Source organism: Orcinus orca, chromosome 11, assembly GCF_937001465.1.
Source record: "Orcinus orca chromosome 11, mOrcOrc1.1, whole genome shotgun sequence".
In the NCBI taxonomy this organism is placed as follows: Eukaryota; Metazoa; Chordata; class Mammalia; order Artiodactyla; family Delphinidae; genus Orcinus; species Orcinus orca.
The window spans coordinates 101,530,502-101,538,964 of record NC_064569.1 but is presented as its reverse complement, the minus strand read 5'-3'; the positions used below and the strand labels follow the sequence as shown (position 1 = coordinate 101,538,964).

Sequence of the window (8,463 nt, the reverse complement as noted above, 5' to 3'; positions counted from 1 at the left end):
ATGCTAATCTTGGGGCTGTCTGGATGCAGTGGGACAGCCGGTCCCTTGATCGGGGCCTGAGATAACACACACCCTTATCTGGGACTCTGCATGAGTCTGGGCCACAGTAGCCCTCAGAGGGCAAGTCTTCAGAGAAGGTGTGAGTACGGAGTGAGTCTCCCCACTGAAGGGGAAGGGTCCTGGAAAGTGGGCTGGTCTGAGGAACCATCAGATGCAGGGTTAGGTGTGGGAGACCATGGCTGAGTTCTCAATGGGTGACTAACTTATGGAGAGACCCTAGGTAAGCATCATCAGGAAATAATGGTAACAATGATCACGGTGATGATGAAGACAAAGATGATGATGATGATGATGATGGTGATGGTGATGGTGATGATGGTGATGATGATGATGATGGTGATGATGATGATGATTATGATGATGATGGTGATGATGGTGGTGATGGTGATGATGGTGATGATGGTGATGATGGTGATGATGATGGTGATGGTGATGATGATGGTGATGATGGTGATGATGATGATGGTGATGATGATGATGGTGATGATGATGGTGATGATGATGATGATGGTGATGATGGTGATGATGGTGATGGTGATGATGGTGATGATGATGGTGATGATGGTGGTGATGGTGATGATGGTGATGATGGTGATGATGGTGATGATGATGGTGATGGTGATGATGATGGTGATGATGGTGATGATGATGATGGTGATGATGATGGTGATGATGATGATGATGGTGATGATGGTGATGGTGATGATGGTGATGATGATGGTGATGATGGTGGTGATGGTGATGATGGTGATGATGGTGATGATGGTGATGATGATGGTGATGGTGATGATGATGGTGATGATGGTGATGATGATGGTGATGATGATGATGGTGATGATGATGATGGTGGTGATGATGGTGATGATGGTGATGGTGATGATGATGGTGATGATGGTGATGATGATGGTGGTGATGATGGTGATGGTGATGGTGGTGATGATGGTGATGGTGATGATGATGATGATGATGATGGTGATGATGATGATGATGGTGATGATGATGGTGATGATGATGGTGATGATGATGATGGTGGTGGTGGTGATGGTGATGATGATGGTGGTGGTGATGGTGATGATGGTGATGATGGTGGTGGTGATGAAGTTATATTTCCTGAGAAGTTATCCTGTGCTTTACCCCCACCAGCTTCTCTAACTCTCACAACTTCCTTCTTGACAACTGCTGGGCAGAACAGGAAGAGTACCCCACAAACAGCATCAGTGTGCTCTTTACTGAGAACATTCACCCCCGCTTCCTCAGACACGTTGGATGAGCTGCTGCTTCCTCTCAGGGTGCCGGGGGCTTGGGGCTGTGTTTGCAGAGTGAGAGCCAGCCAGGAGCAGTGGGTGCAGAAAGCCACGTGGATGCGCGGGACCAAGCCCAGGAATCCCTGCATGCCATGCACACCCTGGCCCAACACTCTGCCATCCCCCTGCCCCACCCCAGGTGATGCCTGTGACCCACCCCTGGCATCCAGGGGACATTCTGTGGTGGAGATCCCAAATGAGCTGGGGCCACAGAACTGACTGCTGGGGAAGCAGGGCCCAGGCTGTGCACAGATCTCAGACCCTGGTTGCCTCCCTGACGATGGAACAGATGCAGCCAGTCTTGGGCCAGGGAGGGGGCTTGCTTCCTGGGCTCGGACCCAGCAGCTAATCACAGACAAATGGTCAGGAGGACCGTCCAAGTCATGTAACATCCTGCTCTCGGCTGTCCTCTGGATGCCATCTGCGCTCCTGTACTGCCCTGGCACTCTCGGCCACCGTCGCCCTGGCCTTGTCACCCCACTGCCCTGGCCCAGTCGGCCATGTCCAGGCCCTGTCAGAGCCCGAGTCCCCTCACTTCAGCCACACAGGTCTCTGCAGGGAGCCAGCGACATCAACTGAGGTGCAGCCTGGAAGCCCCTTTGGGGAGGGTGGGTGACGTTAATGCCAGACCCCTGTCCACTCAACTGAGCCTCCTTTTCCTCATTTAAAAAATAAGATCATTAAAATAAAACTGCACAGAGATATTGGGAAAGAGAAATGGTGCCATGGAAGGTGAAGGACAGAACATGCCGGCATTTCCTTGGGGCGCTGTTAGTCCCGTAACCTCATGCCACCCCGGGGTCCTGGCGGGAGGGCGGCTGAGGCTCACGCAGTGAGGCTGGAGACAGCAGTGTCACAGCACGGCCCCTGCAGCGTCTGTCCTGGATCTGCACTGGGCTCCTTCGACTTGGCCACAGTTCCTCTGCCTTCCAAATGCCCTCCAGGCTGAGACCCAAGTGTCCCAGATGGTGGTGGGGGTGCTGGGATTGGTGTCAGCCTGCCATCCCCCAACCTGGACTCTAGCGCCTGCCCCACCTGCAAGAGGAGCTCCGCGGTGGGCTGGATGGAGACACTCCTATTGGTGGTCTTGGGGGCGAGGCCAGCGCCTCCTCCTCCATGTGGGTCTGGATCCCGAACCAGTCAGCCTGTCAGTCACCTGCACTCCCAGGGCCTGGCCCAGTGAGACGGCCTCAGACTGTGATCTGGGCTTTGGGGAGGAGAGTCAGCTCCTCTCCTGGCCCCCAGGAGCCTGTGCAGACTTCCGGGAGCCTCCGATTGCCCACCTGCACAATTGGTTGTGAAGCTCTGTGCGGCAGCTGTCAGGCAACGGGCGTCAAGGGGCGGAGCGGTGGGAGGGACTAGCGCTGAGGAAGTGCTTGTTCTGGAGTCCGGAGCACAGAGAGGGCAGAGCCCTGGGACCAGGGCCCTCGCTGCTGTGGGCACTGGGCACGGGGTGGGGTCCCTCTCAGGTCCCTCCACCCCGACCCCCGAGCCCCACCCTCTTCTGATTCCGTACAGACGGTGGCTCCTCCAGGGTGTCTCTGAGGTGAGCTCTGCAGCCCCACCAAGCGCAGGGCCTGGCCCTGAACAGGGCCACATGTCCTGTGGGCTCAGGGACAGAGTGGGAGCAAAGCCAGGGAGATGGGGCTCAGCCTGGGGGCACCCTGCAGAGGGGGAGGGAGCGGGACGTTACTGGGAATAAGGCACCACTGATATGGGGTCCCGGGTGCCCCGGGAGGTGTATGGCACCTCTCATTGCACACAGACACACACACACACACATACACACACACACACACACACCATATACACACCACACACACAGACACACACCTCACACACAGAGACGCACATGCACACACACACACACACCATATACACACCACACACACAGACACACACATCACACACACCATATACACACCACACACACAGACACCCCCCCACACAGAGACGCACATGCACACACACACACCACATACACGCCACACACACATACACACATATCACACACACCATATACACACCACACACACACACACACCACACACACCATATACACACCACACACACACACATCACACACACCATATACACACCACACACATACACATCACACACACCATATACACACCACACACACAGACACCCCACACACAGAGACACACAAACACACACACAAACACACACACACAGACACACACACACATCACACACACCATATACACACCACACACACACCCCACACACAGAGACGCACATGCACACACACACACACCACATACCACACACACACTCTCACACACAAACACACACACACACCATATATACACCCCACACACACAGACACCCCACACACAGAGACACACATGCACACACACCACATACCACTCACACACCACACACACACAGACACACACACACAGACACACAAACACACAAACACACACAGACACACAAACACACACACACCCCATATATACACCACACACACACACAGACACCCCACACACAGAGACACACACTCAGACACAGAAACACACACAGAGACACACAAACACACACAGACACACACACACAGACACACATAGACACACACACGCACACACCATCTTACTAACTGAAATCGCATCACACATCCTAGGCTTTATTGTGCATCATTTCCGGTACTTTTGTTGTAATCACGTACCTGTGGTTTGGGTGATGCTCTAACTAACAAATCGGGGTCCTACAAGGGTGTTTCTGATTCTCACCCTCTGCACACAGCCCACTGTCCGCGTCGCCCCCTGGCGGCACTCAGGGCTGCTCTCAATTCTTGGGGATGAGTACTCAGGATGGGAAGGCTGGTTCCATGGTTTTGTGGATTTTTAATTTAAATATATTTTTCCAGATGACTTTCCAAAAGAGCAGTTATAATTCATATCTCCCGCAGTAATATGCAAATGTCCTTTCCTTCACGTCCTCACCAGAAGGTGTTACCTTTTCAATTTTGGCCTAGCTGAGAGGTGAGAATTGATGTCTCCTTATTAAAATAACTTGAATTTCTGGCTACTTGTGACTTTGTGTAACTTTTCCTACTATTTTTGGCCCTTTGGGAACTTTCTAGTAAGCGTTTGTTCATATACTTTGCCTAATTGTCTCTTATTTGTCTTTTTAAAAATCAATTGTAACAGCTCTCTGCGTATTACAGCTGTGAACCCTCCCACTGCTTTCCTATCATTTCTCTTTGGCGTCACCGTCTCCTCATGCTACATATTTGTTAAAACATAGTCACACGTTTCTTTATGAAGTTTTCTGTAATCGCTTCTTAGTTACCAATATTCATTAAAATGTTTGCCTAATCCAGAGGTTACACATATATTCACTTTCTTCTAAGATTTATTCTTTCACATGTTAATATGTGCTGTATTTGCTATTTATTTCTGAATGTGAGATGAATTAGAAGCCCAGCTGATTTGCTTAATTATGAAAGCCTCTTTCCCGGTGTATAAATGCACCGGCCTTTTAACCCCGGCCTGGGCTCCGTTCCTGGCCCACCCCATGCACTCATCTGCCGTGGTTTTCATTCCAAAAGTGTTACTATTTCTCAGACAAGAGTCCCCTCAATCTTCTTTTCCACAGTTTTCTTGGTTACTTTTAGACATGTATCTTGTTATAGGAATTTAAGGTTATTTTATGCAAACTACACACTCACACACAGAAACACACTGGAATTCTATTTGGAATTACATTAGAGTTTTATCTTAATCTGTGGAGAATTGATATTTTCTGTTTTATTATGTCTTTCCAACCAATAACCAATAACCAATAACCTCTGTAAATAGTCGTGTCTTCCTTTCCTTCCTCCACGAACCTTTAATGATTCTTCACTAGGATCCCGGCAGACTCGGGTCCCAGGTCCCCGTTGCTGCTCCCTGACCTCCTCTCCATGGGCGCTCATTCCTGGGTCGGGGAGGAGCTGAGATGCTTGGGGGGCTGGCACCCCGCTCCCCCTTCAGGGCGGGCAGCCTTCCCTCAGGGGAACTTCGCTCCCGGCAGGGCCAGCAAGCTGAGGCCTCCCTCACCCTCTCCTTCAAGCATCCGCTGTGCTCAGAGCTGGGGACACACAGGTGCGTACACATGGTTTTTTCCTTGCAAGAAATAGTTCAACGTTTAGGCAAAGACAAAAGACAAGAGACGGATGATCCCACGGCACGCGACACGCACGGAGGAAGCGACTTCTACGGGCCTCTGTGCTGGCAGCTGGGGACACAGGTGAGGAGTAGACACTGTCCCACTGAGCAGGGGGAAGTGGCCCGGGGCGTGGTCACATGATCACACGGTGGCAGCCTGGGAAGCAGGGCAGGACAGAGCCAGAAAGAGGGTCGGGGGCAGAAGGATGTAGAGGTTCATCTGTGGGAGTGCAGAGCCCCGGCTCCAGGCTATGGGCTAGCAGAAATCCACAGGAAGAGAGGAAACCAGCCCGAGAAGAAGCTCGGAGAGCGGCTCAGGCCACCAGCTTGAGCCTAAGGGGCACCTGAGGGCAGGGACGCTGCTCTGTCCTGTCCTGGTAACTCACGCGCCCTCCTTGTGGGGTTCCAGCTCCCCTATGGGCTTTAATAGTGGGACACGAGGAGGTCTAGCTGAGTGTTCACCTTGCTGTGAACGCCTAGCCTCATCTCCAGGGGGCGTGCCTGGCTGAGCCCCAGGGGAGGAGGGGCCGATCGGGAGGCGGCCCCCTTGCCTGCAGGTGGCGCGGAGTCCAGAGGGCGGAGGGGGCCCGTCCACCAGCTCTGGGCTCCCCGGCTTCCCACAGGCAGAGCGGCTGTCAGCCCGATTGATCATGAAGCCGTGCATCTGCCTCCTGAAAGATAAATTCCAGCATTCCCGAGGTTTCTATTTCACTTAACTAAAGCTGAAAGCGGAGAAGGAACAATTAAACGCAACCCGAGGCAGCCCCAAATAAGACCCATCAGAAGCCTCACATCCAGTCCCAATGGCACATTCATCAAAATGTCAGTTATTCCAAATGCGGTTTTATCTTAATGCTAATTTCTTCCATGGAAAGACGAGCGATTTTACCGTTCAGTGGTTATCAGGGAACTGGAAGAAGCTCTATGCATCTTAATTCAGCAGGTTGCCTTGTTTACTGTCAGCTTCCTTACAGCCCGCTGGCAATCTCCTCACTTCTTGGCTTTGGGATCCCTAACCTACGGCGAGGCGGTCCCACGAGGCATGGGCCACAGCAAGTCAGCTCACGGTTTTTCTGTCCCCTCCTTTCCCTTCCCTGTGTGTGATGTAGGACCCTCGAGAATGGTTGGTCAACCGGTCCAACAGGACACGGCACATCTGGCTGAAGTCACTCTGCATCCCCCATGGGACGTCTGCTGTGCGTGGGCACAGGACCAACCCACGTGGACAGTCCTTCCCTCAAGATTCCTGGGCCCGGAAATGCCATCTCCCCTCCTCCATCAGCCTTGACTCTTCCGGGCACTGGGCCCCCGAGAGGGAAGAGGCAGCAGGTGCATCGTGGGGGGATGGGCAGGGCAGAGGCTGTGTGGTCACGACCTGGTGGCACTGAGTCTGGAGCCTCGGGGCCCACCGATCCCCTCTCTTCCCTGAAACAGAGCTCTCCCCATGGCCGCTCATGAATCCAGCAGCTCTTTTTAAGTAACATGTTTGGAAATGGTCTGAGAAGTCAGTAATCAAGAGCCTTTTTGGCAGAAATGCATAATGAATGGCCGGTCGGCAGATCTGGAGAAAATATGGTCGACAAAGAGACAAAGAATGGGCGAACAGCAAGAGGTGAGATAGATGCTGGAACCGGTAGGTACCTCTGGACGAGGCGGGGAGGTGTGCTTGTTTCGGTGCCGCTAGACACTTTGTAAACCACCCTTCACATTAAAATGTTCAGGAAATGAAAGTTAAACGGAACTGGGGTAATCTGTTTCTTCCTCAATTGACAGTCTTCGTGGGGACCCGGTACCCACTTTCCTGGTGGTTTCTCCTACCCTGCATCCGGCTCTCTGGATGTGTGTGCCAGGTGGAGGTGTGTGCCAGGTATCAGCTCAGGTGTGAGCCACACCCTGATGAGCACCTGCTCCAGGGTCAGGCCGGGACAGACTCTGGGGTGGGGGGATGACAGACCAAGCAGGTGACCAGAGCTCACAGGAGCGCTGGAATCAAGGCTGCCTGGCCCAGGGCTCGGGAGGGCCACCCAGAAGCAGGTACTTAAAGGTCAGGTTATTTATATCTGTGGTTAGCAGGCCCCAAGCAGGTGGAGCATCGAAGATCTGTGCGGCTGCCCGGGGGTGTGTGCACAGGCTGTAACTGGAGGTCATGTTCGGTCAGATGGACTGGACAGGAGAAACCGTTCTTGATAGCGGAAAGCACAGGAAAAGGCCCGCAAGAAAGCACAAGGAAGAAGGGAGACACAGCGGGCTCTGAAGGCGGCTGCACAAATCATCACACACATCACGGAGCTGGGCAGGCTTCCACTGGGGAAACTCTGCTCGCTTCCTTGAGGCTCTGACTTCCTTCCAGAAGGAAGGAGATGCTACTAGATCAGTTGCTATTCATTATTGTTATAAATCAATGAATCGTTTCATATCATTAATAGAAATCAATGTATTAAATTCATTTCCTGTTTTCATCACGTGTCTTCCTGTGAACTCTTCCAGCCAAACATAAATAAAACCATAGAGAATAAATAGTATAAAAACATTCTTCACCAATCATTGCCTTTAACAAAATTTTTAAATCGTCCATATTTGTTTCTGATTACGGTTTTTGAAAACAAATTATTATAGCTGTAAGTGAAACTCCTTCTGCACCTCTACCATTCCAGTCCCTTCCCTCCCCAGGGTAAGCTTGAGGCAGGGATTGCATCCTTTCACCTTCTTCCACCTCCTCCCGCTTATTGGCCTGGAATAGAGATGTGATTGCTGGAACACCAGCAGCCATCTTGGAATGTGAGGCAACCTTGAAACCAAAAGCTATTCAAAAAAGATGGTGGGGCAGAAAACTAATGGAAGCCCATAATTCTCATGTCACCATGAAGCCACACGCAAGCCCTGGATTTTTGGCCTTTTGACTTAATAATTATATAAGAGAAAATAGT

The 8,463-nt window shown here is 51.8% G+C and overlaps 1 long non-coding RNA gene across 2 annotated transcripts; it reads left to right on the top strand.

Annotated features, from left to right (window-relative positions):
• The first annotated feature begins 3,907 nt into the window (after positions 1-3,907).
• On the top strand, positions 3,908-8,066 carry LOC125960497 (uncharacterized). 2 transcript variants are annotated; one of them, XR_007470218.1, is made up of 3 exons: positions 3,908-4,369; positions 5,503-5,618; positions 6,646-8,066. It is a non-coding gene; the product is annotated as an uncharacterized LOC125960497 (long non-coding RNA). The 2 variants fall into 2 exon arrangements; XR_007470217.1 differs by lacking the exon at positions 3,908-4,369 and having other exon boundaries at positions 4,675-5,618.
• The last annotated feature ends 397 nt before the right edge of the window (positions 8,067-8,463 follow it).